This window comes from Delphinus delphis, chromosome 13 (genome assembly GCF_949987515.2).
Source record: "Delphinus delphis chromosome 13, mDelDel1.2, whole genome shotgun sequence".
Lineage (NCBI taxonomy): Eukaryota > Metazoa > Chordata > Mammalia > Artiodactyla > Delphinidae > Delphinus > Delphinus delphis.
Genome location: NC_082695.1, coordinates 69,108,768 through 69,122,153, shown reverse-complemented (window position 1 = coordinate 69,122,153; position 13,386 = coordinate 69,108,768). Strand labels below are relative to the sequence as shown.

The following is a 13,386-nucleotide window of genomic DNA, read 5'->3' as shown; positions in this document are numbered from 1 at the left end:
ATAAAGGATTAACTAAGATAATACATAGAGTCTTAGCATAGTGCCTTGAATGTCCAGTACTCAGTAAACAATAGCTAATATTATTCTTTGGAACCTCTATCCTCGTCTATTAGCACAATGGTTGACACACAGCACTGCAAACATCCTTCTTAAATAACTGAACATAGTAAAAACCTAAAAATTCAAAATAATCTTCAAGAAAAACCCCTTTGACAGTTCATTTTTATTAAAGGATATATTTATGAGACATATAGTTTTATTATTTTAAGGTGTGTAAAGTGGAACAAACTAATCACAAAGTACAGGAAATTTAAAAAGTGTACGTATTTGATAAGGACTTGGTTAATTGCAAGTGAAAATTTGAGAACTTTGATATAAATTTAATGAATAATAAATATTTATAGTCTTAGCAATGCATACTTTTGACTATATAGCATGCAAAAAATATTTTTTCAATGTGTATTCTATTAATACAATACTAATGAGCATATAATATGTGCAATATGTTCAAAAAAACTTACAAATATTTTTTCCCCAGTAGTTTCAAAGTTTCCCAGATTACTTAATTCTTATTTAAATAATCATATAATGGTCAGCCCAGACTTAGTCTGAATTATCACTAGTATTTATTTATTTATATTTTTAATCTTTGTTGGAGTATAATTGCTTTACAAAGTTGTGTTAGTTTCTGCTGTATAACAAAGTGAATCAGCTATACGTATACATATATCCCCATATCTCCTCCCTCTTGTGTATCCTTCCCACCCTCCCTATCCTACCCTTCTAGGTGGTCGCAAAGCACCGAGCTGATTTCCCTGTGCCATGCAGCTGCTTCCCACTAGCCATCTGTTTTATATTTGGTAGTGTATATATGTCTATGCTACTCTCTCACCTCATCCCAGCTTCCCCTCCCCCCAACTGCAAGTCCATTCTCTACGTCTGTGTCTTTATTCCTGTCCTGCCTCTAGGTTCATCAGAACCATTTTTTTTTTTTTTAGATTCCATATATACGTGTTAGCATACGGTATTTTTTTCTTTCTGACTTACTTCACTCTGTATGACAGACTCTAGGTCCATCCACCTCACTACAAATAACCGAATTTCATTTCTTTTTATGGCTGAGTAATATTCCATTGTATATATGTGCCACATCTTCTTTATCCATTCATCTGTTGATGGACACTTAGGTTGCTTCCATGTCCTGGCTATTGTAAATAGAGCTGCAATGAACATTGTGGTACATGACTCTTTTTGAATTATGGTTTTCTTAGGGTATATGCCCAGTAGTGGGATTGCTGGGTCATATGGTAGTTCTGTTTTTAGTTTTTTAAGGAACCTCCATACTGTTCTCCATAGTGGCTGTATCAATTTACATTCCCACCAACAGTGCAGGAGGGTTCCTTTTTCTCCAAACCCTCTCCAGCATTTATTGTTTGTAGATTTTTTGGTGATGGCCATTCTGACCGGTGTATCACTAGTTTTCAAATGGTTATGTTCAAATAAATAAAGTATTTTTTCTCAAATATCCCCCCTTCCCTTTTAGGGACCTACAAAGAAAGTAAAAATTTAACCTAACAACAAATTTCTAAATATTTGGAGATTTCCTAGATATCTTTCTGGTAAAGATTTCAGTTTAACTCCAGTAGGTCCAAGAACACACTTTGCATTATTTTCATTCTTTTAAAATTGTTAAGGTTTATTTTATGACCTATAATACAGCCTACCACTGTGAGTATTCTGTGAGAAAGTTCTATTGAGAAAAATGTGTGTTATGCTGTTGTAGGGTGAAATGTTCTATAAATGTGAATATGATGAAGGTAGTTGATGGTGTTGTTCAGATCTTTATTAAATAATTTTTTTCTACTTATTCTCAATTAGTAAGAGAGGAATATTGAAATCTGCAGCTGTAATTATGGATTTGTTTATTTCTCCTTTCAGTTGCTATCAGTCTTTGCCTCAGGTATTTTGAAGCTCTGTTGTTTGCTATATATGCACTTAATATTATGTTTTCTTGCTAAGCTAAATGGATCCCTTTACTACTATGTAATGCCTCTTTTGATTCCTGGTAATATTCCTTGTTTTGAAATTTAATTTGTCTAATATTGACATGGCCAACATGGATTTCTTTTCATTGGCATTTACATGGTATATCTTTTTCCCCCATCCTTATTCTTTTAACCTGTATGTGTCTTTACACTTAAAATAGATTTCTTGCAGATGGCTATATTTAATCTGTTGTTAGGTCATTTACATTTAATTATTGATACAGCTAGATTAATATCTACTATGTTTACATTTGTTTTCTATTTGTTCCTTCTGTTCTTTGTTCCTTATGCTCCCTTTTCTGCCTGTATTTAGATTGAATATTTTATTTATTTTATCTCTACTCTTGGTAAATTATTTATAACTGTGTTAAATTTTTTTGTATGGTTGCCTTGAGTTTACATCTTCAATTAACCATGGCCTCTCTTCTAATAATATTAACTGCCTTACGTGTTGAGTAAGGACATTATAACAGTATTCTCCCTCTTCCTCCTTCCCATTTTTGTGCTATTGTTTTCATATATTTAACTCAACTCATAAACTCAAAAGACATTGCTACAGTTTTTGCCTTAGACAGTCAGTTGTCTTTTGTGTCAGTTAAAATTGTGGAAAAGAAAGATTTAATATTTACCCTCATTTATTTTTCAAGATCTCTTTATTTCTTTGTGTACATCCAAGTCTGTCTAGTATCATATTTCTTCTGTTTGAAGAACTCTTTTAACATTTTTTTGTTTGTTTGTAGTGCAAGTCTGCTGGAAACAAATGCTATCAGTTTCTGTTTGCCTGAAAAAACAAACACTTTAGAAAGTTTATTTATCCTTCATTTTGAAAGATATTTTACTTGGTATAGAATCCTAATTTGATAGTTTTTTTCTTTCAGCACTTTAAACATTCACATCATTGTTTTTTGGTTTTGCACAGATGAAAAATCTGCTATAATTCTTATCTTTATTTTTATGAATGTAATATGTTCTTCTCCCACAACCCCATGGCTGCTTTCAAAAATTTTTCCTTTTGTCTTTGTTTTTCAACATTTGAATATGATTTGTCTAGGGATTTGTGTGTGTGTGTGTGTGTGTGTGTGTGTGTTACTTTTTACTTGTCTTGCTTGGGAACCTCTGCATTTTTTAGCTATATGATTTGGTGTATGTCATTATTTCTGCAAATTTCCAGCCACTATCTCTTTAAATTTTCTCCTGGCTTGTTCTCTCTTGTCCTTCTGAGAGTCTAATTATGTATTTATTAGGTCATTTGATTTTTTCCAGCTGTTGGATGTTTGTTAATTTTCTTTTCCACTCTTTCTTCTCTTTGTGTTTCAGTTTGGACAGTTTCTACTCACCTGTCTTCAAGATCATTGGTTCCTTCCTTGACTGTGCTGAAATCATCAAAGGTATTTCTCATATCTGTTAAAATGTTTATTTTATTTCTAATATTTCCATTTTACTTTTAGAGTTTCCACCTCTCTGCTGAAATTCTCTGTCTACCTATCCATGTTGTCTACCTTTTCCACTAGCATATTTAAAATATATTAATCATATTTATTTTAAATTCTGTTTGTTATTCTAATATATGGTTCATTTTTGAATCTGGTTTTGTTGGTTATTTTGTCCCTTGACCATGAATTGTTTTTTTTCTTAAATTTTTGTGTATCTCGCACTTTTTGCTTGAAAGCTGGTCATCCTGAGTGTGACAGTAGAGACTAAGATAAATAGTATTTAGGCCTAGAAAGGGGAAAACTTCATCTTTTGCTAGGCCTGCCAAGTGAAGTGTTGTATTAATCTTGTAAGGAGTTGGACTGAATTTGAGTTTTGTTGTTATTCTGCTTACCTTCTGTTCACCACCAACTTCAAATTCCTGTATTGCTGCCTTGTACTTAGGTTGGGGACTGATTTGCTGGAGAGTTTTTTCTCAGGGTCTGTTTCATCTTCAGCTTTAGGCTTTCTCTTTATACCTGCACCTCAGAGAGGTCTCTCTCCACACTCTTGACCTTCTCCTGGCAACAGACTGCTGTTGCTTGTTACTCAGTGCCTGATAGCCTGGTGGGCGGAGAGGTTCAACTCTAGACTCAGTGTTAGACAGGCCCTAACACCAGAACTAGAATACCTCTACCTTTCTCCAGGGTAGAGAGTTTTTCCATTTTCCCTTCCCATAATCAGGGTGGGTCTTCATATATATCCTGGCAACAACGGCTTTACTGCCCTTCCTCCAGCTACTTGAAGTGTTTGTTCCTTAATGGAAAAGATCCGGATGGGACTTGGTGTATGTTTTAGAGAGAAAGCCACTCCCCAAATCTAGGCCTGTGCCACAATGGAGGCTTCCTCTTGTCTTTTGCCACGACCTTGGTCTTTCTTGTGATCACTGGTGAAGGTCCTGCCAATGGGGTTGTAGCTTCCAGAGATTCTATAATCTCATACTAGCTCACATTCAGTCTTTAGCCAGTAGTTAAAGTAGTCTTCTAAGCCATTTATAGGGAAGTCCTGTCTTCATCCTATGCCCTGAGTTGGTGCTTGTGTCCCATTTTTCTGTGGAGGTACCTGTTTTTCCTTAGATCTCAGGTGTGACTTTAGCACTTGCTGGGTTCAAAAAAGGTTAAGATTTTGTTGATTATCCATCTTTTTCTTGTTAGAGTGAGAGTGATACCCTTTTAAGTTTGCTCTATCCCAGGTGGAATGTAATAAGTAACATTTAATCTTTTAATTAAGGTTAAAAGAAAAATACAATCATGCAGCCTTGAGTGAAGAATGCCAGCCTAATAAGTTCTATGGGATAAAGAGTCATCTTAGGAATTGAGGAAAGGGTGAATTCAGTTGCACAATCTGTAAGGGGAAGGACAAGGAATAAAAACTACATGCTCTGAAGATGAGCCAAATAATAAGAAATGAGCACCAGGAGACCTGAAGGGGGGAAGGCACAGGGTTTTACTAAAGTTTCTTGTTGTTTAGGTGGGTCAGCAGTGAGCAAAGGTCAGAAATATTTTAAAATGGCACATCCATGTGTTAAGGTTCACTGACACCCATAAGGGAGAAACATTATGTTCCAAATGTGAGAAGACTAAAAATGAGAGATTTAAGAGACTCTCAGAAGGTTAATAGCCACTGCTGTCCTTGTACAACTCAGACTTAGTCCTAAGCATGTATGTGCATGAAGCAGAAAACAAAACCAAACAGAGCAAAACCACCAACTAGTTCAAAACAGAGTCAGTAAATCTGGCTGGTGATAGCATGCGTGAATGATGAAACTACCGCCTATGACAGTAACTTATTGTTAATCAATTGAGATAATGTCTGTAAAACTACTTTCTCAAACGTGGAGTGGAATAAAAATGTGAAGTATTAGGATTGTAAATAATGCTTTGTTCAGGAATAAATATAACCCAGTAAACGTTTCAGAATGAGCTCAAGATATGTCCGCATCCAAACATATTGATTATATGGTCTTCATGAAAAGCCTGATAGTGCTGATTGTACTTTTGGTAATTTAAGTCGTTCATGATTGACAGGGTCAATGTCATGCCTCCTCCATGAAGTTTTACCTGACTCCTTTGACCAGTAGGGATGGTCTCCGATTTCTCTGATTTCTTCTTGAGCCTGCATCCCTCCACATTGCAGTACATTATTTACAGTGTGGCAGAACAAGATTTTGAAAGCTATGTTCTTCTACTCTGCTACTTACTGCATTTCTTCTCCCAGAGAGATAGACATTAGTCACCCTTTGCCTTAGGGAAGTCTGACAGTGTAGAAACTCAGAACAAGTGTCAGATTCATTGAGATTTAAAGTTTATTTTAGAAAATGTGTGAAGCAATACCTGGTCTAGTTTTGTGTCCCTGTAAGAGAGCTTAGTCCAACCCTGAAGATGATCTGGTCTCTACTTGAGGGAACCAGTCTTCACTTCAGTGAGCATGGTTACACCAGCCATGCTAATAGGCTATGTCATCCTTCTCATGGCCGACCAGTGAAGACTGCAGTCAGCAGGTAGCCCACACTTGTTGGCCTCAGGACTGCTCAGCTTACTTTCTAAATCTCCTCATGTGGACAACCACTCTTTCACAACTGACCAGAGTCCTTGGAAGACTCAGGAAAAGAGAATTGGGCTTTGGACACCTAAAGTGGTAATGGTGTTATGAGAACCCAGACCATCTGTGGGCACTCAAGTATATAATAAATATTCAACAGACATTCCAAAGGGAGTGCTGTAGAACTGGAAAGCACACAGTGTTCCATGGGGGAGTAAATCAGAAAATGGACATGTTTCAGTTATCTATTCCTGTGTACAAACCACCCCCAAATTTAGTAGCTTGAAACAAAAATCATTTCTCTGCTTCTGATTCTGTGGCTTAGCAATTTGAGTTGGGATCAGGTAACTGTTTTGTCTGGTGGCCTTGCTGTGGTGTCCCCTGTGGCTGCTCTCTGGTGGCTCAACTGGGGCTGAATGGTCCAAGATGGCCTCATTTTTATGTCTGGTGTTTGTTGCCTGAATCTCTTTCTCTCTCTCATTCTCTCTGTCTCTCTCTCTCAAACCCTCCACCTGGTCTCTTATCTGCCGAGAAACTAGGCCTGGCTTCCTACACGGTGATTTCAGGGTCACAAAACTGAACAGTGAGAAGCTGCAAAAGCTGTGAGACCTCATGTGACTGAGGTTCAAGAATCACAGAAAGTCACTTCTTCCACATGCTACCGGAAAAATCAGTGCAAGGCCAGACTAGATTCAAGAAGAGAGGAAAATAAACACTGCTTCTTGATGCGAAAAGTGGTAAAGCCACACTGCAAAGGCACCGGCTCATAGATATGGGAACAGTTGTGACCACCTTCGCAAACAAACCATAGTATGTGTATAAAAACACTTACGTAAGTAGGCAGTGAATCAATGGAAATGACGATGATGGTGATACTGATAACGGTGATGGTGATGATTTTAATACATGAGTTACTATTGAATTATTTACTGAACATTCAGTCCATGTCTGCGATATCAAAAATCACTCTCCATAAGACATAGGAAGGCTCATTCACTCTTTCATCATGCTCTGTTGTTTCCTTGCTATTGAATAGCTCTGAAGGTTCCCTGAGCAGACAGTTAGCAGTATGACTTAAGATCCCAAATTCATTGCCAGAAGTTCAAGAGGGTAAGAAACAACATTAACTTATGTCCTCATTCTTACTTTCTGAGGTAGTAGTACAGTCCTCACAACTTCAATTTCAAGACTTAAATTCATTCATGTACCGGGTATTGGGTTCATGGGTTCAAGAATATTCTACTGGAGTATCCCTTTAAAAATACTGAGGATAAGCCAGTATTCTAATGATTTTTTTTTTCCCAAAAGGCAGCCTGTTAGCAAATCCTCCCAGAATATCTCTGGTTTTGATGTTTGAGGCAATAGAATCTTACATATTCAGTGTTGATGGTATACTTACATGCCAGCTTTTATGAAGGCGGTTATCTATAAAATGTACCATTTTTTAAAGAAACCAGAATATTCATTTGTTTTGATGGTGAGAAATAAAAATGTAGGAAGTGACACAAATATGTGAGTTGCATTGTTGTTGTAACAGTAATCGAAATTCTCTGAGTGAAGAACAAAACAAAAACAAACCTAGCTTTGAAGTGATGAAGAGATAAAAACTGCCAGGAGCCAGTGAGCAGTACAATGCACTAAATTCAACAGTCCACAACTGCTCAAACCCGGAGTGCTTGAAGGCTCAGGTGGACAGTGAAAGGTATGCATTTGTGGCCTATCCTTTACTTGTCAGTGTGACAGGCCCCAAATGAGACCCACGGATTTTTGTGTGTCACAAATTTTGTGCCTTATTTATGAAAAAAAAAAAAGGTTGCTTTCAGGAAAGACATTTTCTTAGCACAGATATTTATAAGGAATGTAATGGCTGAGTGATCATTTCTGAGGAAGAGTAGGGCTAGTCTTCTTTAAAATTAGTTGAATTTTTGGTCAAAGGTGATGGCAGTACATATATCACAGTATCACTTTGCAAAGATGGAATGTTGTTCAGGGTGGAAAGAGGCTCATTTGTCATCTGAATTCCTTAGGGAAGCATTTCTTTTTCTGTGTTTGAAAGGTACACCTTTTATAAAACAGGTCCTGAAATTCCAAATTGGAGGTTGTTTGCTTCTAAATATTCACACTCTGTTTTATACAAGCTTTATTCAGATTTTCTATTCTGATCAACTTGGGCTGATTAGAGGACTAATCTTGAGACAGCTATATTAATTAACATTTAATTGATGGACCTGTTGTCTGCACATCAGACTGGATTGTTCTAAGTCCACTTGATTAAGTGGAGCCAGTTTTACAAGGTCTGTATCTACAAGGGCAATGAGCAGAGAAGAGTTAAGGGGAAACCTAAATTACTACCCTCCAGGAAAGATTGCATCACCTGCTTTCTTGCTGCAATCACCAATAGCAATGAATTTAACAAGTCTATCGCAATTTAACTGATCGGTTATACGCTTTGTTTTAAAATCAGAAGTCATTGATTCCCTAACCTCTACTTTCTTAACCAGAGAGGCTCACATTAGTATTACCACTGTTAGCTAAGCTATTTTCCAGTGTTTTCAGAGAAAAGATGTTAAGAAACCGTGGGGACCATCCAGACTAACACTCTCATTGACAAATGAGAATTGTATTTTATGTGAATTATATCTCAGTAAAGCTGTTACTAAACAAACAAGGAAAAACTAGAGGACTTTAGTGCCACTGTCTCAATTTATGCTTAGGCACCAAAGTTTTACCCACGATTACTTTTGCACCATCAGCGCACATGTTAACATAGTGAAAAATGAACAATATTTCAATATTATGAAAATGATTTTGACCCCATGGAACACCTGGAAAGGCCTTGGGGTCCCCTAGGCATCTAAAGACCACATGGTTTAAGACAATAAAGGTGTCATATAGAGCAACTCTCACATCGTGCCACACCACACTTCCCATGGAGAGAGCTCCGAAAGCAAGGTTTCACTTGGGTCTCATTCAAGGGAGCCAAATGCCATCTTTATAAATTGTTTTCCCCTGTAGTATAATTGAGGGTCATGGGTCCCAAGAGAAGAAGTCAAACAGATCTCTGGTGTATGTCATTTTCTGTGTGGAATTGCACCAGTAACAATATTTGTTGTGAATGAATCTATGACCCCTTATAAATTACTCTTCGGTTGCGTTTCTGATTGCTTTGTTACAGGCAGTAAACGCTGCCAGACAGACGATCTCTGATGCTTTTTAATCAAATAACAGAATCCTAAAAATGTCAGAACTGTAACTTATAAAAGCACTTTTCACTGGTTTTCCCCAAAGGAATGAAAGATCAAAATGTGAGTGATTCCCTAAGCAGAAATGCCATCCAAACACAAGAAACAAAAACTCATTGCTTCACAGTGGGACAGCATTGACAATGAGTTGGAAAAAGACAAATTTCTCCTGGACCCTGGACCCCCTTCTTCCATTTTCTTTCTTTCATCTAGGTTTGAGAAATTAAATTATTTTCATAAATTTGAGAAATCTGATCCTCCTATCAACAGATAGAAGAAAGCATCATGCTACCAACTAGTTTAATGAAACAGTTTGGCCCAATTTGGCCCATATAGAATTTATTTACTTTTGTCAGTAATTTCCCGCAGGTTAGTTATAACTCTCTGACCATCCACTGCATGCAATTTTATCTGGGAGGTAGAATCAGAGACAAGGAGATACATTTGCTTGGTCTTGAGGTAGTTTCTTGAGAACACTTGTTGTCTTTATCAGCCAGCTTCCCTATTTAAATACACTCTGTCACCTTCATTTATTCTTTGACTCCTTATAAATGCATCACTTGACCACTGATTGTCCAGGAATAAATATAGAGAGAGAAGAGAAAGTAGCAAACTAAATGAAAACATTCAGGAATTTAATGCCCACCGAAGGATGAATTGAGATATTTTAAAGTCTCATTTGCCACACTGGCAGCAATATCTGCAACTAGAAAGAAAGTAAAGGTGGAAGACACGCACAATATGAATATCCAAACGTTACTGTTGTTCATCCGCTTCTCATTCAAAGTTATATATATAAATAGCCATGCAGTTCTATAAGGCTTGAGCTAACAAAAAGTTTTCTTGCCCCCGCCATTTCCCACTTCCCAAAGCAATTACTTTCAATTCCTTCAGTTGATTTGTTTCATATGTACCTCTGTATTTATGAATAACATGCATACACTGCTACTTTTTGACTTACCAGTTTTAAGCATTACCTGTTTACTTCCTACTATGAAAGATGAGAATTAAATTTTGTTTTATCTTTTCACTCCCTAGCCCACACATGTATATTACTTGTCCCTGCCCACTAGACTCCCAGTATATTTATATCATGATTTTAGTAAATATTTAGAATAATATTCAGTATTTATATAGGTAAACACTGTACCTGGATGAGCAGGTAGTTTACTGGGATTACTTTTTCTTTTCTGTACAACATCCTTTTGTTTCCTAGAGTTAATAATTGTTTGTTTACCCAGTTCTCTACAAAATGAGCACTAATTTAATTTTCTGTCAATATATTAAAACACCTGAGATATTCTGTCAATTTCATTTTATTGGAAAAAATCCAGGGTTTTCAGATCAGCTGTTGTTTGAATTAATTGGTTTCTAGATGTATTGTATAGTTGTCATCCTGAGAGTTCCTTTAACCATCAGCCTAGAGAATCCCTTAGCCTTTCTTTGGTGATAGAATCTCTGTTTCCTGGAGCCCATGTTTTTCATTTTGGGTTTACTTCATTTTGGTAGAGCATGTCTTTTGACATCTTCTTGAAAATTCATGCATGGGAAAAATATTTTTAAAGATCTTTAAGGGGCAAAAACATCTTTATTCTCTCTTGCACCATAATTAAGAGTTTGTCTGGGTAAAACATTGCAGATTAGAAGTTACTTTTTCTCAGAACTTTGAAGGAATTTCTCAGTTTCCGTAATGTTTAGGAGAAGGCTTTGGAGAAGTTTGATGATATTTTGAAACTTGATGTGATAACTGTTTTTTTCCTCTCTCCTCAAATTGTATGATCTTCTCTTAGTCTCCAATATTCTGGAATTTATCCTGATGTGATAAATTCTGGAAGTTATCCTGATGTGATAACTGTTTTTTTCCTCTCTCCTCAAATTGTATGATCTTCTCTTAGTCTCCAATATTCTGGAATTTCCCAATGTGTGTAGTTTAATTTTATCCACTGTGCTATCACCTTTTTCTTTTTTTTTTTAACATCTTGATTGGAGTATAATTGCTTTACAGTGTTGTGTTAGTTTCTGCTGTATAACACAGTGAATCAGCTATATGTATACATAGATCCCCATATCCCCTCCCTCTTGCATCTCCCACCCTCCCTCCCTGTCCCACCCCTCTAGGTGGTCACAAAGCACCGAGCTGATCTCCCTGTGTTGTGCGGCTGCTTCCCACTAGCTATCTATTTTACATATGGTAGTGTACATATGTCAGTGCTACTTTCTCACTTCGTCCCAGCTTACCCTTCCCCCTCCCCGTGTCCTCAAGTCCATTCTCTACGCCTTTGACTTCACCTTCTAATCCTCCTGTTGCATGTCTTATTTCTGAAAATATTTCTCAGAATATTTATCTTTTGAAATGGAACTCTGTTATGTTTGAGGGTGTGATTTTATTTTTATTTATTTTTCTTCTGTGTCTCTGTGACTCCTTCAGATTGATTATTTCTGTAGTTTTGCTTTGGTCTCTGACTTTCATATTAAATAATTTCCTCAAATGCCTGGTGTTCCTTGATAATCTGATCCTATTTAAGAGCAAGATGCTAAAAAGACAATTAAAACTTCTGTGCATGTGGGTGCCATCAACTAAAGTAAGGTTTGGTCCTAAGAAGCTGTCATTTTCTCCTTCTTTCTTTATGGAACCCTGCCTGAACTGACCTTGAAAAGAGCCTGTGCCACCATGTTGTGGGGTGTTGGTGGGGGGGGTGGGGGAGAGAGAGAGAGAGAGAGAGAGAGAGACGGGGAGAGATGAGGAGGGAGGGGGAGAGAGAGAGAGGGAGAGGGAGAATTTGAGAAGCCCAGCCAAACTCCACTTGTCCCAGCCTTCCAGCTGAGAGGTCAGATGCAGGAGTGAAATCATCCTGGATTTCCAGCTTCAGTCAAGCCTCTAGATAACTGCAGCTGCATGAGTGACCCCAGGGAATGCAACAGAAGAATCACCCACTTGAGCCCAGGCAAGATTAGAGAATCATGAACAAATAAATTATTTACGACACAGAGTTTTGAAGTACCCTGGATGCTGAATGGAAACATCCAGTAGGAAAAAGTGTACCACAGTGAAAATCACCAAAACAATATAAAAAGGGAGAGGCAGTACTAGAATTTTACAAAAAGAGGAAAAGTATGAAATAGCTCTCTAGCGAAGATGCTACTCATTTGCTTCATGGAGAAGATATGGAGAACTGAACCAAGGCAACAATGCTGGAGTAGAGAATTATGAGGAGTAATCGTGAGGTGTCATCTCTAGGAATTTATGATCGATTAGATTCAGAGTTAAAGGGAGAGGAAGAAATAGTGGATGATACACAATTTTCTGACTTGTGCAACTAAGTGAAGGTATTATCATTCCCTGGGATGGAGCAGTGAAACCCATTTGTCCAGTTTGGAAAAATTTGAATTTCGGGTGCATTTTTTTTCTTATTAGTACTACCATATCTGATACCCCGGGCACAAAGTATTACCTACAATTGACTGTTTTTGAGTGTGAAAAATGTGGAAGAACCTACTCAAATCCAGCTATAACTCCCTAGGGGCGGAGTTTGGTTCTTTGACAGAGAGTGATGAGTGCTGTCCCCCTGGGGAAACTCAGAAAGCAAGGAAGGTGAGTGGAGAGAGAGCCCTGCTCCCCAGGAAGTGACTTAAAAGGAAAGTTCTCCGAACCTGGGTTCTTCATCATTGCTCTGAGCATTAATGGTGGAGTGACCTTGTCCACTTGAGTCTAGTTGTCCTTGACTGGGGAAGAAAGTTATGAAATGAAGACAAATCCAAGTTTTAAGCAGTGAAGCATTGTTTATTATAATAAAAAAACACAAGAATTTTAGTTTTTTTCTTAATTCACTTGAGCCATCCATTTTTCATTTGATCCACCTCAGCATCCTAAAAAACATTTGCATGAAAATCTCTTGTTCTGCTGTTTACAAGATGCTTCTGTAACTTTCTCCCCTTTTCTTTCCAGTCAGAGAGCTGGTAGCACAGCTGTCCTTCTATGGGTGCCAGGATCTCTTTCCCGAGGCTTGGCGGGTACCTCGGACAGGGAATGCATCTTCTCGCTCATTGGGGGGAGTGTCGATTTCACAGCTGTCCTGTGTCTGGGACGG

The 13,386-nt window shown here is 37.5% G+C and overlaps 1 long non-coding RNA gene across 1 annotated transcript in view; it reads left to right on the top strand.

The window, feature by feature from the left end:
• The window catches only part of LOC132436291 (uncharacterized), a 296,497-nt gene that overhangs the window by 156,725 nt on the left and 126,386 nt on the right, over positions 1–13,386 (top strand). The window contains exon 2 of the long non-coding RNA XR_009521759.1: positions 3,363–3,433. This is a non-coding gene — a long non-coding RNA (uncharacterized lncRNA). The remainder of the gene's footprint in view (positions 1–3,362; positions 3,434–13,386) is intronic.